The 21228-nt window shown below is 42.1% G+C and overlaps 1 protein-coding gene across 3 annotated transcripts in view; it reads left to right on the top strand.

Moving 5' to 3' along the window:
• Positions 1-21228, top strand: part of LOC139758329 (cyclin G-like) — a 139234-nt gene that overhangs the window by 88981 nt on the left and 29025 nt on the right. The window lies entirely within an intron of this gene.

The following is a 21228-nucleotide window of genomic DNA, read 5'->3' as shown; positions in this document are numbered from 1 at the left end:
TCGGAGGATGTGGTTAAGCGAGGTAGGATGACCGTGAGAGGCAAAGAAGTCAAAGTGCCCCCGAATTTATCGCAACATGTTACCCTATACACACACACACACACACACACACACACACACACACACACACACACACACACACACACCGTGTATAGAAGCGGTCAGTGGCATAGATTGTTCTTTAAAAGTGCATGGTGGGGAGCGAGGTCATGAGGTGGGGGAGGGAGGGAGTGAGAGGTAGGTGTCATGGGAAGGTCTTAGAGGAGAAGGTGAAGTAGGCAGGTGAGGGCGGGAAGGTGTGGGGGAGGGAGTGGATATGGGTGATCTGGACCAGTTTTTATTTGTGAAAGTTTGGGTAAGGTCCGTGACGGGTCGTCCCGCTCTTGGCTGTGGGGGGTACTAGTTGTAAGGGGAAGGGGCCTCGGGAGGCCTTATTCTCTGTGTCTGTCGTTCACCACTTCACTGTTTTTACGTCAGCTCACCAGCAGACACAGCTCTTGTATCTCTGTGTGTGTCTCTTTACTGCCGTCTGTAAGGCCACAGGGACGGGATATTTTGAAGTTGTTTCTATTTTTATCCCATGGTGAGGGGCGGGTCATCCAGGATATAGGTCTAGTGGGAGGGTGGGGTGGGTGGGAGTTACCCATAGGGGTGTTCTCCACTGTCCGGGTTGGGTGTGTGGGTGGGCGGGGGAGCAATCTCTCCTAAAAGATGGGGGTGGAGCATGCAGTACCTACCCAGGGAGATAGGTAAGGGTGAAGGGGTACCTTCCTGGTTGCCTGGTCAGGCAGGGGAGGTTGAGTATTGGCATCAACATATTCATAAGGCTCTGCTGCTTCAGGAGGAGAAATTTTATTGTTGTGATGGAGGGAAGCTCTGTGGGGAGCGGTGTACGGCCGTTTTAAGTGGTGTGGCCTCGCCCAGAATGCGAGCCGAACCCCTCAAAATGTTCCCCCACTTGCGAAACGGTCGGAAAAACGCGAACCTTCAGTACACGGAGGCAGAAATATAGTATTTAGATGTAGGTCATAGGACGTCTGGGGAGGTAGGGATGGGCGTGGAAACTCCGTCGTGCGTTTGATGGATTGTAAAGTTATCGATTGGTTGGCCATTCTGACGGCCGGAGTCAGGCTGCCGGAGCGGTGGGGAGTCAGGCTGTAGGAGGGTGGGAGTCAGGCTGTGGGATGATGGGAGTCAGGCTGTGGGAGCGTTGGAGTCAGGCTGTGGGAAGGTTAGCTTGTGTTATGCAGGGTAGTAATCATCTGCAGAAGTTTTATCCACGAACTTTTTTTTTTGTTGTTTTGGCTTCGAATGCAAGAGATCAGTAAAGAATCTGGTCGTCAAGGACAAATATCGTGTATGGATGGATAGATGTATACTAAGGTAATGAGGCGTCTGTAAGTAGTTTCTACTCTTTGAGCACGAAGTTGCGACCTTTGACTGCGACGGTCCGACTATCAATATCGATCGTTACGACACTTGGGTTAAAATGACCTATTCTTTGACTTTGATCGAGCCCGGCTGTTATACCATAGGGTCGTACCGTCGTGTTCAAAAGGTAGTACCGTCGTGCCTCAAGGTCAATGCTTCCCCCACTGTTGATTTTATATCAGAAATTGAGGAACATGGCAGCATCGTTTATGGAGATTAATGACGCGATGGCAATATTATGTTCTTCAGAACAACCGATAACATGGTCATGTGGGTGTGGATGGTAGTGGAGGAGATGACTAGGGATTGTGTCATTATTACGAGTTATTTGAGGTAGTAGTAGTAGTAGTAGTAGTAGTAGTAGTAGTAGTAGTAGTAGTAGTAGTAGTAGTAGTAGTAGTAGTAGTAGTAGTAGTAGTAGTAGTAGTAGTAGTAGTAGTAGTAGTAGTAGTAGTAGTAGTAGTAGTAGTAGTAGTAGTAGTAGTAGTAGTAGTAGTAGTAGTAGTAGTAGTAGTAGTAGTAGTAGTAGTAGTAGTAGTAGTAGTAGTAGTAGTAGTAGTAGTAGTAGTAGTAGTAGTAGTAGTAGTAGTAGTAGTAGTAGTAGTAGTAGTAGTAGTAGTAGTAGTAGTAGTAGTAGTAGTAGTAGTAGTAGTAGTAGTAGTAGTAGTAGTAGTAGTAGTAGTAGTAGTAGTAGTAGTAGTAGTAGTAGTAGTAGTAGTAGTAGTAGTAGTAGTAGTAGTAGTAGTAGTAGTAGTAGTAGTAGTAGTAGTAGTAGTAGTAGTAGTAGTAGTAGTAGTAGTAGTAGTAGTAGTAGTAGTAGTAGTAGTAGTAGTAGTAGTAGTAGTAGTAGTAGTAGTAGTAGTAGTAGTAGTAGTAGTAGTAGTAGTAGTAGTAGTAGTAGTAGTAGTAGTAGTAGTAGTAGTAGTAGTAGTAGTAGTAGTAGTAGTAGTAGTAGTAGTAGTAGTAGTAGTAGTAGTAGTAGTAGTAGTAGTAGTAGTAGTAGTAGTAGTAGTAGTAGTAGTAGTAGTAGTAGTAGTAGTAGTAGTAGTAGTAGTAGTAGTAGTAGTAGTAGTAGTAGTAGTAGTAGTAGTAGTAGTAGTAGTAGTAGTAGTAGTAGTAGTAGTAGTAGTAGTAGTAGTAGTAGTAGTAGTAGTAGTAGTAGTAGTAGTAGTAGTAGTAGTAGTAGTAGTAGTAGTAGTAGTAGTAGTAGTAGTAGTAGTAGTAGTAGTAGTAGTAGTAGTAGTAGTAGTAGTAGTAGTAGTAGTAGTAGTAGTAGTAGTAGTAGTAGTAGTAGTAGTAGTAGTAGTAGTAGTAGTAGTAGTAGTAGTAGTAGTAGTAGTAGTAGTAGTAGTAGTAGTAGTAGTAGTAGTAGTAGTAGTAGTAGTAGTAGTAGTAGTAGTAGTAGTAGTAGTAGTAGTAGTAGTAGTAGTAGTAGTAGTAGTAGTAGTAGTAGTAGTAGTAGTAGTAGTAGTAGTAGTAGTAGTAGTAGTAGTAGTAGTAGTAGTAGTAGTAGTAGTAGTAGTAGTAGTAGTAGTAGTAGTAGTAGTAGTAGTAGTAGTAGTAGTAGTAGTAGTAGTAGTAGTAGTAGTAGTAGTAGTAGTAGTAGTAGTAGTAGTAGTAGTAGTAGTAGTAGTAGTAGTAGTAGTAGTAGTAGTAGTAGTAGTAGTAGTAGTAGTAGTAGTAGTAGTAGTAGTAGTAGTAGTAGTAGTAGTAGTAGTAGTAGTAGTAGTAGTAGTAGTAGTAGTAGTAGTAGTAGTAGTAGTAGTAGTAGTAGTAGTAGTAGTAGTAGTAGTAGTAGTAGTAGTAGTAGTAGTAGTAGTAGTAGTAGTAGTAGTAGTAGTAGTAGTAGTAGTAGTAGTAGTAGTAGTAGTAGTAGTAGTAGTAGTAGTAGTAGTAGTAGTAGTAGTAGTAGTAGTAGTAGTAGTAGTAGTAGTAGTAGTAGTAGTAGTAGTAGTAGTAGTAGTAGTAGTAGTAGTAGTAGTAGTAGTAGTAGTAGTAGTAGTAGTAGTAGTAGTAGTAGTAGTAGTAGTAGTAGTAGTAGTAGTAGTAGTAGTAGTAGTAGTAGTAGTAGTAGTAGTAGTAGTAGTAGTAGTAGTAGTAGTAGTAGTAGTAGTAGTAGTAGTAGTAGTAGTAGTAGTAGTAGTAGTAGTAGTAGTAGTAGTAGTAGTAGTAGTAGTAGTAGTAGTAGTAGTAGTAGTAGTAGTAGTAGTAGTAGTAGTAGTAGTAGTAGTAGTAGTAGTAGTAGTAGTAGTAGTAGTAGTAGTAGTAGTAGTAGTAGTAGTAGTAGTAGTAGTAGTAGTAGTAGTAGTAGTAGTAGTAGTAGTAGTAGTAGTAGTAGTAGTAGTAGTAGTAGTAGTAGTAGTAGTAGTAGTAGTAGTAGTAGTAGTAGTAGTAGTAGTAGTAGTAGTAGTAGTAGTAGTAGTAGTAGTAGTAGTAGTAGTAGTAGTAGTAGTAGTAGTAGTAGTAGTAGTAGTAGTAGTAGTAGTAGTAGTAGTAGTAGTAGTAGTAGTAGTAGTAGTAGTAGTAGTAGTAGTAGTAGTAGTAGTAGTAGTAGTAGTAGTAGTAGTAGTAGTAGTAGTAGTAGTAGTAGTAGTAGTAGTAGTAGTAGTAGTAGTAGTAGTAGTAGTAGTAGTAGTAGTAGTAGTAGTAGTAGTAGTAGTAGTAGTAGTAGTAGTAGTAGTAGTAGTAGTAGTAGTAGTAGTAGTAGTAGTAGTAGTAGTAGTAGTAGTAGTAGTAGTAGTAGTAGTAGTAGTAGTAGTAGTAGTAGTAGTAGTAGTAGTAGTAGTAGTAGTAGTAGTAGTAGTAGTAGTAGTAGTAGTAGTAGTAGTAGTAGTAGTAGTAGTAGTAGTAGTAGTAGTAGTAGTAGTAGTAGTAGTAGTAGTAGTAGTAGTAGTAGTAGTAGTAGTAGTAGTAGTAGTAGTAGTAGTAGTAGTAGTAGTAGTAGTAGTAGTAGTAGTAGTAGTAGTAGTAGTAGTAGTAGTAGTAGTAGTAGTAGTAGTAGTAGTAGTAGTAGTAGTAGTAGTAGTAGTAGTAGTAGTAGTAGTAGTAGTAGTAGTAGTAGTAGTAGTAGTAGTAGTAGTAGTAGTAGTAGTAGTAGTAGTAGTAGTAGTAGTAGTAGTAGTAGTAGTAGTAGTAGTAGTAGTAGTAGTAGTAGTAGTAGTAGTAGTAGTAGTAGTAGTAGTAGTAGTAGTAGTAGTAGTAGTAGTAGTAGTAGTAGTAGTAGTAGTAGTAGTAGTAGTAGTAGTAGTAGTAGTAGTAGTAGTAGTAGTAGTAGTAGTAGTAGTAGTAGTAGTAGTAGTAGTAGTAGTAGTAGTAGTAGTAGTAGTAGTAGTAGTAGTAGTAGTAGTAGTAGTAGTAGTAGTAGTAGTAGTAGTAGTAGTAGTAGTAGTAGTAGTAGTAGTAGTAGTAGTAGTAGTAGTAGTAGTAGTAGTAGTAGTAGTAGTAGTAGTAGTAGTAGTAGTAGTAGTAGTAGTAGTAGTAGTAGTAGTAGTAGTAGTAGTAGTAGTAGTAGTAGTAGTAGTAGTAGTAGTAGTAGTAGTAGTAGTAGTAGTAGTAGTAGTAGTAGTAGTAGTAGTAGTAGTAGTAGTAGTAGTAGTAGTAGTAGTAGTAGTAGTAGTAGTAGTAGTAGTAGTAGTAGTAGTAGTAGTAGTAGTAGTAGTAGTAGTAGTAGTAGTAGTAGTAGTAGTAGTAGTAGTAGTAGTAGTAGTAGTAGTAGTAGTAGTAGTAGTAGTAGTAGTAGTAGTAGTAGTAGTAGTAGTAGTAGTAGTAGTGTCGCAGGTGTGTGTGTGTGTGTGTGTGTATGTGTGTGTGTGTGTGTTTTGAAGAACAGATTAGATTTAACTGTTGTAATGCAAGGCAGCGAATCGTGTGTCGTATCGATCTGACGATTCAAACAGTTTACTCCTGCGTTAGAAGCCGTCGGTTCGACACTTGTGGTAGAAGCCGTCGGGTCGACACTTGTGGTAGAAGGTGGGTCGACCCAACAACGATGGTGAGGCCGATGACTGCGGCACGACCCGCCTTCACCACCACCAGCACCACCACAGGTAAGAGGGAGGTCCGGGTTTTACGACCACCGTGTTGGTGGTCGTGGTGATGGTGTTGGTGGTAGATGATGGTCGTAAGTGGTCGTCGTGCATATCATAATGCTCTCAGTTACCGAAAGATACCCAGTAAATACGATGCAGATAATGAATGATATTCTAAAATTGCCTTCATTTCACAGCTTAATTAAAGATCATATAGTCGACCAAACGATATTTTAACCCCAGATTTGTATTCAGCATAAAAAATAGTACGTATCATAAGGTTTTGAAGGAAATCTATTTTGCTGAGAAAAATACGAAATATATCCGAAACTAGGTTAATTATGTACATATCGTGTAAAGATGGGCAACAGCAGTACGGTAAGTGATGCAGATTCAAGTGCACCCAGAAACATTGATGTTCATGATTCTGTTTCTCACAAGAAACGAACTTCTTCAAAAGAAAACACAATGTGGAATAATTGCTTGAAGACCATTGCTGCAAAAGATAGATCAGGTGATAGCATTAACCACACACCGAGAGTTCCGCACTGGACGAGTTTTACCCCCCTGGTCTTTGTGTGAGAGCGAAAGGCGGAGGGATGAATTTTAGCAACTGCTGAAGGAATCTTCAAATTTGTCGGCTGTGTGCTCTCAAGAGAAGGAGTTTGGCTAAGGAGCTGGTTTTCAACTCCCGGGAGGCTCTTCTTTTTTCCCTTGAAGTTTCTCATAGTTTTCAAGGATTTTTTTTTTTTTTTCATCATTTATATTTAGATCTAGTGGGATTTGCAAGGTCGCATCTAAAGGTTAGTTCATTATTGCTGTAGCACTTTGTTGTCTTCAGCAGGACAATAGACTTAGAAATTAACAAACTGTCACCTGAACGTGTTTACGGGTATCATCTCAGCATAGGTGACTGTATTTTACAACCTTCGTCGCAAAAGGATACTGTACTAGGGTGTACTTGAACGTACTTTATATAGTGTTTTGAAGGGAATTGGTCAGTTTTGCATGGTTCTGGAACGTCATATTTTCTTAGATCCTTACATTTGAATACCTAACGTAACTTCCTTTTACGACGTAAGAGAAAACCTCCACCCTATAAGAGGTGGGTATTCGTCCGGCTTGGGTGATGAGAGTGAGAAACCCTACCCGTTTTCCTTAAGTGCCTGAGCGTTTTATGTTGGCCACAGATGGAAAACCGTGGTAGTTTAAAGTGATAAGTTGGTCGGGAGTTGAAAAGAACGTGCGGAGGAAATCATACTGGCACGGTACGACCCTTAAACACGACGGTACGACTCGTTGGTATGGTTATGGCTTAGCCTCCGATCCAACCCTCAAGTGGTCTTACAGTCGTGCTTAAGAGGTTAAAAGTTCAGCCATCGTAAGGTGTTGGTGCGTGTGCCTGAGCTTTGGATGTAGCCATTGTTGGTAAACTTTCTCTTAAAACTTTGTAAATGATAGAGTTTTTTATGTAATGTCTTCTTTAAGTTGATAAAAGTATAGTCAATACAGACTCTCGTGTCGCTTTGACCAGTATTTGTTGCTTACGCATTCTGCTTTGTGTGGAGGGTGGAGTCTTATATATGTTTGCCATTTTTCCTGAGCCATTTATATATCTGGTGCTTTATTGGTCTGCACTAGTATCAAATCCGTAGCTCTTTATATGTTGCTATTTTGTTCGGCGCCACTTTACGGAAGTACCGCAGCGTCAGTGATGAAGATCCGTGGATGTTACTGATGATAGTACCGGTGTAGGAGACTCGAGGTGACGGATGACGGAAGGCACATATCTAAACAAAAAGTAGCGGAGGGTGGGTTAAGGGGGTGGGGCGGGTACCATCCTGCTTCCCCTGCCGGCGCGCTGCCCCGGCGGTTGACGCCTTCGTTAGCTGCGGTTAACCTCGCCAAGAAGCGAGGCTTAACCATCGCTATCCTGTAACGCGACCTGCATCACAGTGTTTACCAGGTGTTGGTGTATCATTACCTGCTGATTCCCTCTTTGTCTTTCCTCCTTTCTCCTCCAGGTATTTCTCATCATTCTTCGGTCACTCCCTTTCTCTTTCTTGTATTCCCTCCCTCTCCATCTGTCGTCCGCCTTGCCCCTTGGGGTCCCTCATTTGCTGTGGTTTAGGTGGCACGACCTCTGGCCCGGGCTGGGGGCTTGCGCGGAGGGCGTCGCCCTCTGTGAGTGAACGCTTTTAGCGGCCCCAGAACGGGAGTGGCCTAGTCAAGAGTAACATGACTGGTACTCAACTTAGGTCTACGTCTGGTGTGTATTCTTGGTTACACCATGGCCGGGTAATCTCTTGGTTATGTCTGGTATGTCCTTAGTTGTACCATGGCTTGATACTCTCGCATGTCTGGGCTTGTGAATGTGGACAGAATTTATCAGCGGTTCTGGGGATGTATTATGTTCGTTGGGTTGAAGTGGACCGCAAGTTTAACAACAGCCAGTTGGACCAGAAGTTAACAACTGTTAGTTGGACCACAAATTTAACAACTGCTAGTTGGATCTCATGTTAAACAACAGCCAGTTTGTTGAACCACAAGTTTAACGGCAGTCAGTTGGACCACAGGTTTAACAACAGTCAGTTGGACCACAAGTTTAACAAGCGTCAAACAACCACATATGTAGGCCTTTCTCCAGTCTCCAGTACAACAGCCATTTTCTGCTGGACATTGGTCATCGACGTGACCCCACCGTCGCTGACAATAGTTTACTGTAAGGCTTCGCTTTCCTGTCGAGTACATGACACCTTTGTTGTATCTATTATTTAGTTATCTATAAAACGTTGACTTTTGAACCAACGTTGTTTTGCCTCGAGCGACAGACGAATACGAAAGTTCATTTATTTTCCGTGATTGTATTCTCCTCACAACGGTTGGCAGGATTCTTCAGTTGTGTTATTATATTATCATTATGCTCAGCTAAGGAGCGCATATAAAATATGTGTGACCCATTCAGCGCGAAGTGTACGACCCATGGGTATGGTAGTCTAGCATTTGTGGTCAGAGGTTATTGAGTATCACATATGAGCCGTAGCACTCCGATGACAGCCTCTGGTTGCAGGGATTTTTTGTAGTATTTTTTTTAATGGGCCGCGCTTATGCTTTCAATCTTTTCTTCAAGCGGTGTTTCTCGGTGCGCCCGAGGAAATTAGCTTCCTTAGTACGTAGTCATAATGTTTCATTTTTTTCCCCAATCACAGCTAGAGTTGTTATGTTTATTAGATCCACAACTGCTCATCGCTTTCGCCAGGCAGAGTGTTGCTGGTGCGCATGTTGCCAGTCGTCGAAACTGTACCGCGACTGGCGTGTTTGTGCTCAGGACGGGTTTTGATTAGTATTATGTAAGTTTAAATATTCATCGAGCAGTCGGATGTGTTGCTTTTTTATTTACGATTTTAAAGTACATTTCTGTTGGTATTAGCCATGTCTTTTATTTGATAATTGGTTTGAAGCTCTTAAGTTTAGTACATGAAATTGGTTCTTGAAATTGAAATGTTTCGGTTATAACCTAAATTTTCAAATATATTATTATTTGTGAAGTTGCAAAAGAAGTGAAGAACGTTTCTTGTTATTGATTTCTTATTTATTAGCAAAAAAAAAAAAAAGTGTGGTTGTGGGTATTTTAAGTTCATTGTGTCGGAATGCGCATTGTTGATATTGGGTTTATGTTGTTGATGGTGTCGCAGTACATGAAGATGGTGGTGGGTTGGTAAACCTATGGTGATATTACGGTGGGTTGGTATTTTTATAGTACTGAAATGCATGATGACGGGTTGTTATAGTATTGGCATGCAGGAAAAGGATGATGAGTTGGTAAGTAAACTGCGTTGGCATACAAGGTTATGGTGGTTTGGTATATTAATGATACTGTTGCTGTGCACGGAGATGATGGTAGGTTAATATGAGTATGGTGCTGAAATTGAAGATGATAGTAGGTTGGTATGTTAATGTTGTTGCAGTGCACTATGACGGTGGATTGGTATGTTATGGAGCTAGCTGGCAAGCAGCAAGATGATGGTGGGGCCGTACACTTGTGGTGCAGGAATGCACGAGTGCAGTGGGTTGAAATATTGATAGAATTGGAATACAGTCCTGTAATGGCGACTTGGAATGTTTGTAGTGTTGGAATGCGCGATGATGGTGGGTTTGTTGACTGAATGTACTGAAGCTTGGGTGGGAGGGTGGGACGGGGTCCTGTGTATTCCTCCGCCAGGGGCACACAGCTGAGCGCGGCTTACGTCATCCTCGGCTCTTCCCCCTGGCTAACGCACCGCGCCTCCTCCTCTCTCACCCCACAACACTGTGGAGGCAGCCATCGTTCTCCATTGGTGTGCACCTTTGTGACTTATAATATGAGCACAAAAAGATGGTTTTAGGTATTACAAGACGTTTCTCAGTAGGCTTGTATCTTTAAAACGTTGTAACACGGAGATTTGCTTGAAAACGCGCTATTTCTTAAACGTATTGATGGGGTTCACTGGTTCCATAGACATGGAAAGGTATGAACGTGGTAGATTTTAGAGAATGGTATTTATCGCATTGATGTGGTATAAGGTAAATTATCGAACATACTAAGGTAGGTTGACGTGCGAAAAGGCTTACTGTATTTTCTTTGAACATGGACACAGTATATTGGTCTCGCATGATTGTAAGATGAATATAAACCTGGTTAAGCAACTGTTAATACCAAGCAACACAGCCTGTAAGAAACCGTGTAGTAGTGTCTCCTAGTTTTCACCTCTTGTATTCAAATTCCCCCACCCCTTTCTCTCCCCTCCTACTTGTGGCTTCCCTCCCTTCCCAGTCAACCAATCCCATGCAACACAGACTCAGCATTTAAATGCAAACTCTTCATTCGGTATGTGTAACGTTGCCTTTTGTACATTTTTTTATGTTTCACTGGTTGTCGAGAGAACAGTAAAGTGAATATAATAAGCAACTCTACATGTTTTTCTTATTTTAGGTAACAGTCCCCTGCATGTGTTCCTTGTGGAGCCAAATTTCTTTTATCATTGTGTTGAATTTATCATTAGTGGCCTTTGAAGATCTGTACTAAGCAGTGCTTTATGCAGATTATCAGTTGTATTTATTTACAGTTACAGTGTTAAGTCCTTCTGTAAGTCAAACTTCTAGTACAGGAAAAGTAGTAAAACGAAAAAGAAGCTAGGTTGCAACTCACATGTGCGACCCGACGCCGTTCGTAAACCTTACGCATAGACCTTTAAATTCAAACTTGCCAGACGCAGCACCATACAGTGGAGCCTTTGTTATTACTGCAACAGCTGTTGGGAAGACCTGTAAGGCTGTATGGATTCGAATTTTACTGAATGAAAAGTTGTAAGGTTGAAGTTACGTTTGTGAGGCTAAGGGTGTCCTTAAGCGGAGAAAGTCTATATAGGGAGGTCACTGGAACATATCGTCATCACATTCCCGGCCACGCTCCGCCCACTGTGGAGATTTAATTTTGAAACAGTCTGAACACCGTCTATGTCTTCCGCTCCTCTCAATCATACCATGAAATCTTACGTTGAAAGGCTGAGCTAACATTCGAACCACATGGAACAGCTTTTGATAATCGAAAGTGATTGAGCCCAGTTATAGTTGACCTTCCAGGCTGACACAGACGACGGCCCTGTGCTGCGTTGTCGCAACCGCTGGTGGCGGGCGGCAGATTATCATGTCTGGGATCATGCGATACTTCTCTCTAGTGGAGCTCAGGGACCCTCCTCTTATGCCTTGATTCTAGGATGATGCTGAGTTCCGTGTGTCTGGATTACTACGTTCACATGACTTCGTTACGGTTATGTATTACTGCTGTATCATCAGTGATCTTTATCATAAATTGCGACTGTTCTTTTACTTTGGTATGGTGCTGTAGAATTTTTATTGCTACTGTTCAAGCCTTACGGAGTGTTCTGTAGTTTGATGCTTTTAAAAACGATATATTAACAAAACCTGGTGACGATTGGTGACTTTCTTACGGGAACTTATGACGAACCTCTTCGGTAAGGAAATATGGAAAACAGATGTTCCTGAAAGTGATTTCTGCATTTCTTTAGAACATAAAGGGGAAGGAATACTAGGGGAAAATATCCGCGTAATATTGAAAGGGAATAAATCTTCAAATCCCTGTTATTTTTGGACTTCATGTTGCTAGGTTAGTTTCCAGTGGGCTCTAAATCATTCTGAAATTTTGTAGAATTAATCGTTGTCTGTAGATAGATTATGTCCATTTCTTTTACCCTTAACAAACCAGCGATGTTGACAAGTTAAAGTAGGATGAACAGGAAGAGAGCAGAAAGTAATGTGCCAGCTTTCTTGTGGGTGACATTCTGTGATCAGTCAATAATTTTGTATGGTATCACATTAGTCATGCTATTTTCCCGATCGTTGACCAGCAAAGGCTTAGCAGAAGACTTCCACGGAAGTGGATTGGACTGAATGTCAGACCGCGACGGCTGTGGTTTCTTAACGGCTTTGACAGTGACGTGTTGCAAGTGTCGAGGCTCCAGGTTGTTACCTGTGAAAGAAAGTATACTAAGGAAGAGCTTAATGAGAGATAGATCAAGGTAAATAGAAAATTGTGAAAAAACAGGACACATGAAATCGTATAAAGAAAACCGAATGAAAAAAAGAGACGGAAAAGTTCTGAAAGCACCATGAAGGTTAGCTTGTGGTATGATACAAATATAGGATTTTGCTCGCCGCAGGGTAAGCTCTGATACTCTTGTCATTAAAGTTGCTCGAAAATTCCACATAGGCACACACGAAATTGTGAATATTTTCTCATAGCGTCTTTAGGGTTACTCACACACACACACACACACACACACAATTGTTAACAGCCAGTAGAGCTTATCTGTCCATCCTAGATGCTCGGATGCCGAGTGGATTTCTGTGATGTGCGAAATTCGCACAAATTCAGCGGTTAAGCTGGCTGGCGCCTTATTGTTTACTCTTATTGAAGAGGACCTGTATATATATATATATATATATATATATATATATATATATATATATATATATATATATATATATATATATATATATATATACTTCTTATCCATGGGGATAGGAGAGAAAGAATACTTCCCACGTGTTCCCTGCATGTCGTAGAAGGCGACGAAAAGGGGAGGGAGCGGATGGGGGGATGGAAATCCTCCCATCTCGTTTTTAATTTTCCAAAAGAAGGAACAGAGAAGGGGGCCAAGTGAGGATTTCCCTCAAAGGCACTGTCCTCTGTTCTTAGCGCTACCTCGCTGGCGTGGGAAATGGCGAATAGTATAAAAAAGATTATACTTTTCTTTCGTGGTTCATTCTCGATAAGTTTCTCTCTCACAGAGTGGACATTTTAATAGGTTATATTAGGTTTGAAAATACTATATTCCTTTTTTGTCCGAAATATTCGAATAGGCATCCTGTTGATTGTGGTAACCATAGTTTCGGGAATTATGTGAAGATTTTTTTTTTTTTTAATAGACGATTGCCAGGGTCGGAAATTTTAGTCCTGTATGTGCATGATTGGTAAACTTGATTTAGGAGAGCTTATACTGGTGTATGATTAATGTAACAACGAATTTTAAGAACAGCTTGCTGTTTTACTGTCCTCTTTCTTCATCTGTTCAGATCACTTTAGGATATTGTCCTTCATCAGATAACCTTATCATAGATAATAAGGTCCTCTGTTATCTGTCTTTTTCATTGAAGGAGGCTACTGTTTCTCCAGTTGTGCAACAAAACCAAATTTGAACACCGTGGCTACGACCTATTATATGTAATTATTAGAGCAAAGATTTTCTACTTTTCGTCCACTACTTAGTCTACAAGTATCGTATTTCTTTCGTGAGTGATGGACGTGTGCGTTGTGGAGAGTGTAAACAGTCATTGTGTGTCATGTGCTGGCTCAAAGTACTCATATTTCACAAGCTTGAGGGAGCAGCAGAAGCCTTACTGTTTCTGTTGCTTAAGAGTCAAGGAGTCATTATTCCGGTTCGAAGTTCGAGAAGCCGTATATCTCGTATTTGAGAAAGAAGTATTATTATTATTGTGTGTCCGAATGTTTGGGAAACCCAAGAGAGGCTGGGACCGTTCTTTCCTTTGTGATGATGGGTAAGCCCGTCTAGCCGGCCACCCTGCTCAGGGGTGGGCAGGTGCCGGCCCAACTGTATTGATTGACGCTCCAGCTGGTCCAGCCTCGATTGATTCTCTCCTCTTACATGTTTATCAGTTAATGTACATTTCGTGTACTTCGCTTTGCGTCTAGAATTGGGTTATAGCGCGTCATCTTTTTTTATTTGGAGTCTTATGTTTTCATCTTTGGTTTCGTAACGTTTAAGACGAAATATTTATTTGGCGTCATGAATTCCTGATTATTAGATTATATTAACGGTGACATGGACTATTTCCTGTTATTGTACAGCGGCAGTTGATATAATGTATTTTGCTGCGATAGAACTGAGTAAAAATAAACCATTCGGGGCAGTGAGTAAGTTCCGATGATGTATCTAGGGCAACTACAAAAATGCGGGCGGGACCGCGCCATTTCGGTCATGTGACAACGGTGTTGGTAGTGGTGTTGGGGTCGTTGTCTGGCTGAATCATACCCTGGCCGTAATGTTTGTTATAGATACGTGACTGTTGGGACGACTCTTTGTTAATGGTCACTTGGGTTCCTGGGGACAATAATGGTGGTGGTGGTATGTCATGTCCTGTGTTTGGGAACGTATATTTTTGGTTAATTTGCACTGCAGGGATACGTATGAGAATTTTTTGTTTTTGTTTTGTAATGTCACGCAAATATGTAAAGAATAACTGGTAGGAATTTGTGTATTAGAAGTGCTTTCGCATTCTTCTAGCACATACAAACAAAGGAATTTGAACTTCCCCCCCCCCCCCCCCCCCTGTTTGAAACAGTCAGCATTTCCTGTGGGAAGGTTATGATATAGGAATACAGAAAATAGATAGTAGATGTTGGGTTGGGGGGGGGGGTCTAAAAATTCTTTTATGGAGAGCAGTGTTTGTGGGAGAAAATATGTGGGTTTTGGAAGTAGCGCAATCCTGGCTTGAGCATGGCTGACATTTGATATTTGTTGATAGGAAGCGTGAACAGTTAGAATGGAAGAACTGGGTGTGACTGGGAGGAATGGTGTTGAGTAGGTAAAGTACTTATGGCATTGCTTGTCAACTTGGCTCTGTGGTTAGGCATGCCCCCCCCCCCACTTTTTTTTTCACTTTATATTGAAAATATCCCTCAAATGTTCAGGCCAAAGGCCAGGTCTCTTTTTTTCAGAAACTGTCATTGTTGCTGTCCTCTATTCGAGCTTTTTTGTTTTTAGTGCGGTGGCCAGAGCTGAGAAGCAGATTCCAGTTTGATTCCTATATACACTGAATAGCTGGTAGTGGTGATGTTGGCTAGGCTATGTCACTCTTGGGTATTGTCGAAGCTTCATTCTCGTTTGCTTTCTGCCTGTATGATCGTTACTGAAGTCCACTGTTGGGGGTAAACTGAGAAATCTACATTTTGAAATACTTTTAGTTTGCCGTGGAGAATTCACCCCAAATATCTTCAGCCAGACTCTTTGAAATATTGAAATTATCAAATGATGAACTAGGGTACAATAGAAGTCACTAGGATTTGTCCCAGCATTCGTACCTTAATATTGCTTTATTATTAAAGCATTCATAAGTACCATAATCCTCAGGCGACCCCCATCCACCCCTTATAAAAGTAAGGTTTATCAGCTTCTCTCTAACGGGGTCTTCCGGCACAACCTACTTTATTTATGACATTAGTTAGACGTAATGGTTATTGATTACCATGTAGCTCATAAGCTAGAGTTCGTTTCATACCTAACAGCTGCCCGGAACAGCTGTCAGCTTTGGGAGGGGTAATAGGAGGGGAGGGGGTCTTGCCTTCGGGCACATTGTGCGTTCTCTTTTGGGAGGTGGGAGTGGGTACTGGATGTTGGCATGTATCCGTTATGGAACGTTTCATTAAGATATCTCCTTCTCCACCACATTCATTGACCATATATGGAGTGAGAGCTCGTATGGTCTTAGAATTATCATCAGTATTTATAAAAGGTGTGATGTTTTTTCGTTAAGGGCCTTATTTTAACCTTGGTCTAAAGCCCAGATAACCAGCTAATTACGATGCCCTTGGTGTTTTTAATGTAAGTGAATTAAGACTATTGTTTTGAGAACTGAAATCGTTTTATCAGCATTCAAGTTCTGAGCAAAGTTTCTTGTGATTTAGGCTGTCGCAGGGTTAATGCAGTTGCTTACCCAAATATGAGTGAAGAAGTAAAGGGCAGAAACGCGTAGTGTTGGACAGCTGCCCTGGTTGTGTCATTACAATTTGAAGGTAACATTTTTGTTGCCCCATCTCTCTTAAACTTTTATACACACCATTCTTTAATCGTAGGTGTATACATGAACATTAGGGTTGTCATTAGGCTGTGTGTGTGTTTGATTACCTATTTTTACCGTACGGGGAGGGAGGCTTACACTCCTCTCTTGAACATTATCATACATTTTTTGAATTTCTGTATGCTGTCTGCATTTACATGTCCGCATTCACTCATTCCATTTGTGCCATCTTACTGAAGGATCATGGGAGAATGGAGGGGAGGGGGTGTAAAGACCCCTGAATTTGCTAAAATGAAGCCATGAGGATGAACGTGATCGCCCTTGTCTCTGGGATATAACCAAGGAGATCAATAGTGTACTTGGATACAAGATATTAAAGGGGTAGGATCGCGTCCTCAGGACGGGCATTACTTTACCTGGTGAGGAAGGGCTGCAGGGAGCCAGGCTTCACCCCGAAGGTTTCTGTGGTATGAGGAAGTGGAGTCTGTCGGGAGACGAAGTAGACCAATTCAGTTCATTTCCCCTGGCCAAGGCAAAGGTTAGATCTCTTGGTGACGGTACGACCCTTGGAAACAGCGTTACGACCCTTGAGCACAATGTTTCGATCTTAGATGTTATCGCGCTCATGCGGGAAATGGGGGAACAAACATATATATATATATATATATATATATATATATATATATATATATATATATATATATATATATATATATATATATATTCTTAAGTGTTATTGGACTCATGGTTAACACATGTGAAACTCGTTACGATGATGTGAACCGACCCTCTGTCATACTTCAGGTTAAGAATTCACACTACTAATGCGCAAGAGTCGTATCGTCTTGTCCGAGAGGGGGTTGGGTGGTGGTCAGACATCTGATGATAGCTATATTCATTGGGAACGCCAGAGTCAGGGAGTGTTAAGCCCGGGGAATTCAAGCGAAACACTCTTGATGTAACTGAGAGGATTACCTGGCTATCCTATGACTGTCAGAGCCTTGAGTTTGGTTAGCGTTGCACCGCGATGGGATAGGATGGAATGGTATCACCGGAAGCTATGTAAGAAGGTCATGGCTTTTTATAGGAGACAGCGACAAAGTATAATATAAAAATATAATATAATATATATATATATATATATATATATATATATATATATATATATATATATATATATATATATATATATATCGTAAGGTTGATAGAGTAGGGTGACACTGACGCTCTATGGTCTTGTGTTGAAAGACGAAATTTCTTTAAAATGTGTTACTTTTCGGCTAAGGGTACGACGACGCTCGTATCCTTGGCTTGTTGATGTTTCATTAACAACAGAAGGTAAACGGGGCTAGACTAATTCAGCCTATGATGGATGGCCTCAGCTCTCAAGACTGCCTTTGTGTTAGACTGGTAGAGAACAGTTTGTACGTGGAGGAAATATAGGTTCTGACTGCTCATTAAATGACTTGCGTTATTGAAGTTATTATGAAAGTGAAGATGTTCTACATCAGTCGTGTGATTTGCAATGTTAGGAACTTGTGGAAAAACCTTGAGTTGAGAGATACATGGGTCGACTCAGCTGTGGTAAGTCTTCATGTTCCCTCCAACCGAACTTAGAAGGGTGCGTCGAGTGGTTTGTGCTACAGTACATATATGAAGTTCGTATTTCACCCCCTCGAACACAACGGTAAGACACCCTGGGTAAGATGGCCTGGCCTTTGACGTGATGCTTTGAAGGGTTAGACGAAAAGAGTATTCCTTCTTACCTTAAGGGCTCAGAGGTTTTGTTCCGTCGTGCTCAAGGGACGAACCGTCATGTTTGTGGCCTGCACCGTTGTAGTGAAGGCACGTATCTTCGTATTCAAGTATCGTACCATCATACTCGCTAGGTTTAGGATGTAGGTCGCAGGGAACACAAGGTATCCACACACCACCGCGTACCTTCCCTGAACATTCTTCTCTTGAATTCCCTGTGGGAACAGTTACTGTACCTCTAGGTCATCTCCTGGGGTCGTAAACTGGTTCGGTCAACACATTATGTATAGGTGACAGATAGATTACCCCAAGACTGATGTATCTGACATACCGCTGGACCAGCGTTGCCTTTGCCTCTTGTCCGTGACGATGCAATCCTGTTATGATGGCATTATCCGCGACCCGCCACCTTTGAAGGTCAGGTCAAAGGCCGAGTCATCATATCCATGGGTCGTGCCTTTGTGCTGATGATTTAAATTTTTATTGATTTCAACTTATATCGTGGTATATGTATATACGTGAACTGTTAATTGACGAATTGGATTGAGTTGATCTGCTTGGGACTGGTGGCGTAGGAGACATCAATTGTTGTGAAGGCGTTGGTGTGGGACGGTTGGCCTAGACTCGGGCGGGGTGAGTGGTTGGGGCGGGGATGGGGGGAAGTACAGTCTTGTGAATACGTCCCATGAATGTCCATAATCGATACTAGGGGGAGGGAGACTGAGAGGGAGTAGGGTGGGTGATGTGTGTGTGGTATACGGGAGGGCGACGTGCTGCCAACAGTCTGAACCAGGGCCTATGAAGCAATCAGGGTAAACAGTAGAATGGTCTGTGGGGCTTGACTGTAGATGATGGGCTTTGGTGTGGGTCCTGTATGTGCATGACAGCTAAATGATGGAAGTAAACGCGGCCGTTGTTCGCCTGCTTCTGGTGCTACCCTGATAAGGCAGGAAACGGCGAACAGGTTTTAATATATATATATATATATATATATATATATATATATATATATATATATATATATATATATATATATATATATATATATATATATATCATCCTTAGGGGTAGAGGAGAAAGAACATTACTTTTTTTTATCTCTTTTCGCAAAAGGTGACAAAGAAAGGGGTTGGGGCTCCTCCTTTCCTGTATAATCACGTTCTTAAAGTAGGACCAGCAGGAGCCAAGCTTTGATCCTGACACTGCCGCGCTGAGCAGCGTTAGTATTGTTTTTCTAGTAAGACAGGTGGGTGTGGAGCCACCAGGTGGGCGGAGTGGGTTTGGAGTCAGCGCAGTAGTGGTGGTGGGCGAAGGAGTGGGTCAAGGTTCAGCACATATGACTCCTCCGTGTCCGGCAGCCACTCTCCCTTGACCCGTGTTCTGTTTACAATTCAAGAGCTAATCCCACCTGTCTTTGTTTATTGATGTGTGACCTGGTTGAGCACAGCGTCCCTGTCGTGATGGTATCCGGCAGATTTGACATGTCCTGCACGCCCATAAAATGCCCCGTAAATTGTGCGAGTGGTGTTAGGTGGTACGACCCTTGCACTCGACGATACTTGGCCTGGTCTTTGACCTGACCCTTGAGGATCAAGTTAAAAGCTGAGTCGCTATACCATTGGGGCGTATCGTCGTACTCAAGGGTCGCACCGTCGCGTTCATGAGTCGTTCCGTCGTGTTCAAGGATCACGCTGTGTTGCTCTAGCGTTGCACAGGCGTGTTCAGTGGTCACAGATACGTGCTTTAGGAGCGTACCATCGTGGCTCAGGAGGTTAAATTCTTCGTATAGATGATAATAATGTACACAACACAGTTAAGAAAGAGGTCAAGGCACAGCAGAGCTTGCCACACACACACACACACACACACACACACACACACACTCACAAAAAGGAGGCGCATGCACGCAGCCCAGATCCCACAGCTGTGTTGTGTCGCCATCTTCATGCCGAATAAACTACCCCATCTTCTTCGCTTCATGATGCAGTAAGTCCTACGGCCACTGGCCAAGGTCCTCAGTGAGCTATGCGAGTTTTGTCCAGGCGGCATGAGGCGTACATGATAGCAGGCAGGTGATGGGAGTAACTCCTCGCTCGTCACTTGTCGATATAAAGATGTCTTCTAGGAACCAGGTCAAAGTCGAGGGGCGTCGGTTCCGTCAACTGTCTTCCACGGCGAGTTGTGTTGGTAAATATCGTATATGATTTGAGGGCAGCGTGGATTAATCATGTATTATTTAAAGATAGAATTCTCATCCCTTACTCTTAAGTATCAGTGTTTTGATGGTCTTCACTGCCCACAAGTGAAGGTGAATTATATTTAGCAACGATCTTTTTTATATGTTGAGCAGATATTTATGTAGGCCATGAGCAATACCACAACACCAGTACGAGGAAGCCCTTCCTACCTCCGGCCAAGTGGGGGGGGGGGGGGATAAATCACGTGACCCACCCCAGGCTGGCTGGCCAATCAAGTGCCCGCATCGACCCCACGTGACCTACTAGACCCCTCCCAAACGGCTACCATCATCCACTTTCGATCTTATTCACCTTTCGTATATCACAGTTTAACATAGTTGTCCTGTCATAATACTTCCTTGCTATAATGATATTTATCTTGAAGGTACTATAATCTCCCGAGAACTGTAACATAAACATTTCATCATTAGCTTTCAATTGCTTAATTACAGTTGTATCTCGCTTGGAGTGTGGGAAGTTAAGCCGTTGGATGTAATAACTTAAATCTTTAGGTTGTGGTGTTTTAACTCTGATGACATTAAAGAGCGGGAAATAGAATCATTATGTATTTCATGGTCAGAGTCAGGCTGATTTACTTGGGCCCGAGGGAGTAACGTGAACTTTTCAGTACTATAACCTGACCCCTGATTTCTGCTATTTGAACTTTTGTGTGTGTGTGTGTGTGTGTGTGTGTGTGTGTGTGTGTGTGTGTGTGTGTGTGTGTAATGAGCTTCTGAGTACAGCTACTGAAGTGGTGAGTACGGCACCTTGAACAGTTAACATTTCAACTCGTGAGCACAGTGGCCTTCGTTGTGATTCATAAGTACAAGTCATGAGCACAGTGACCTCGCTCTGTTAAGACCTGTGCATATGATTAAACCCGTAGGGAGATCGGTCTAAGTCGTGCATGTAACAATTTAGCCCACGAAAAGTTGAGCATGATAACCCGTTCTTTGTGTCGCTGTTAAACCCGTGCGAAGTAGGACGACCCATGAGCGTCACTGTTGAAGCTATGAGAAGTATTGACGGCCCATGTGAGTGCCGCGGTCAAGCCCATGGGAGGTATATGACGACTTAACAACGCCAGGGTCTTCCTCATGATTAGGTGAAAATGTAATACCTTTGTATATTGTAGTGTGTGTCTGTGTGTGTGTATGTGCGTTTACTTATGTACGGTCTTCTGAAGCTGTTTCATTTGTAAAGTCGGAGCTGTAGTGCAGGTACAACTGGACGGTACGTGACCAGGGAGCCCTCGGTAACCTGGGTAACTTCACCGGAAATTGGAGATAGTGTTTGAGACCGTGGCTCCGGATGTGTGTGTGGGGGGGGTGGGGGGTGGGGGTGATAGCAGGGAGAGGGTTGAAGGCAAAGCTCCTGGGGGGTTTGGTTGGGGGTACGGG

Source organism: Panulirus ornatus, chromosome 30 (assembly GCF_036320965.1).
Source record: "Panulirus ornatus isolate Po-2019 chromosome 30, ASM3632096v1, whole genome shotgun sequence".
NCBI classification, from domain to species: Eukaryota; Metazoa; Arthropoda; class Malacostraca; order Decapoda; family Palinuridae; genus Panulirus; species Panulirus ornatus.
Note: the sequence above shows the minus strand (reverse complement) of the source record. Positions and strands in the feature narration are given on the sequence as shown.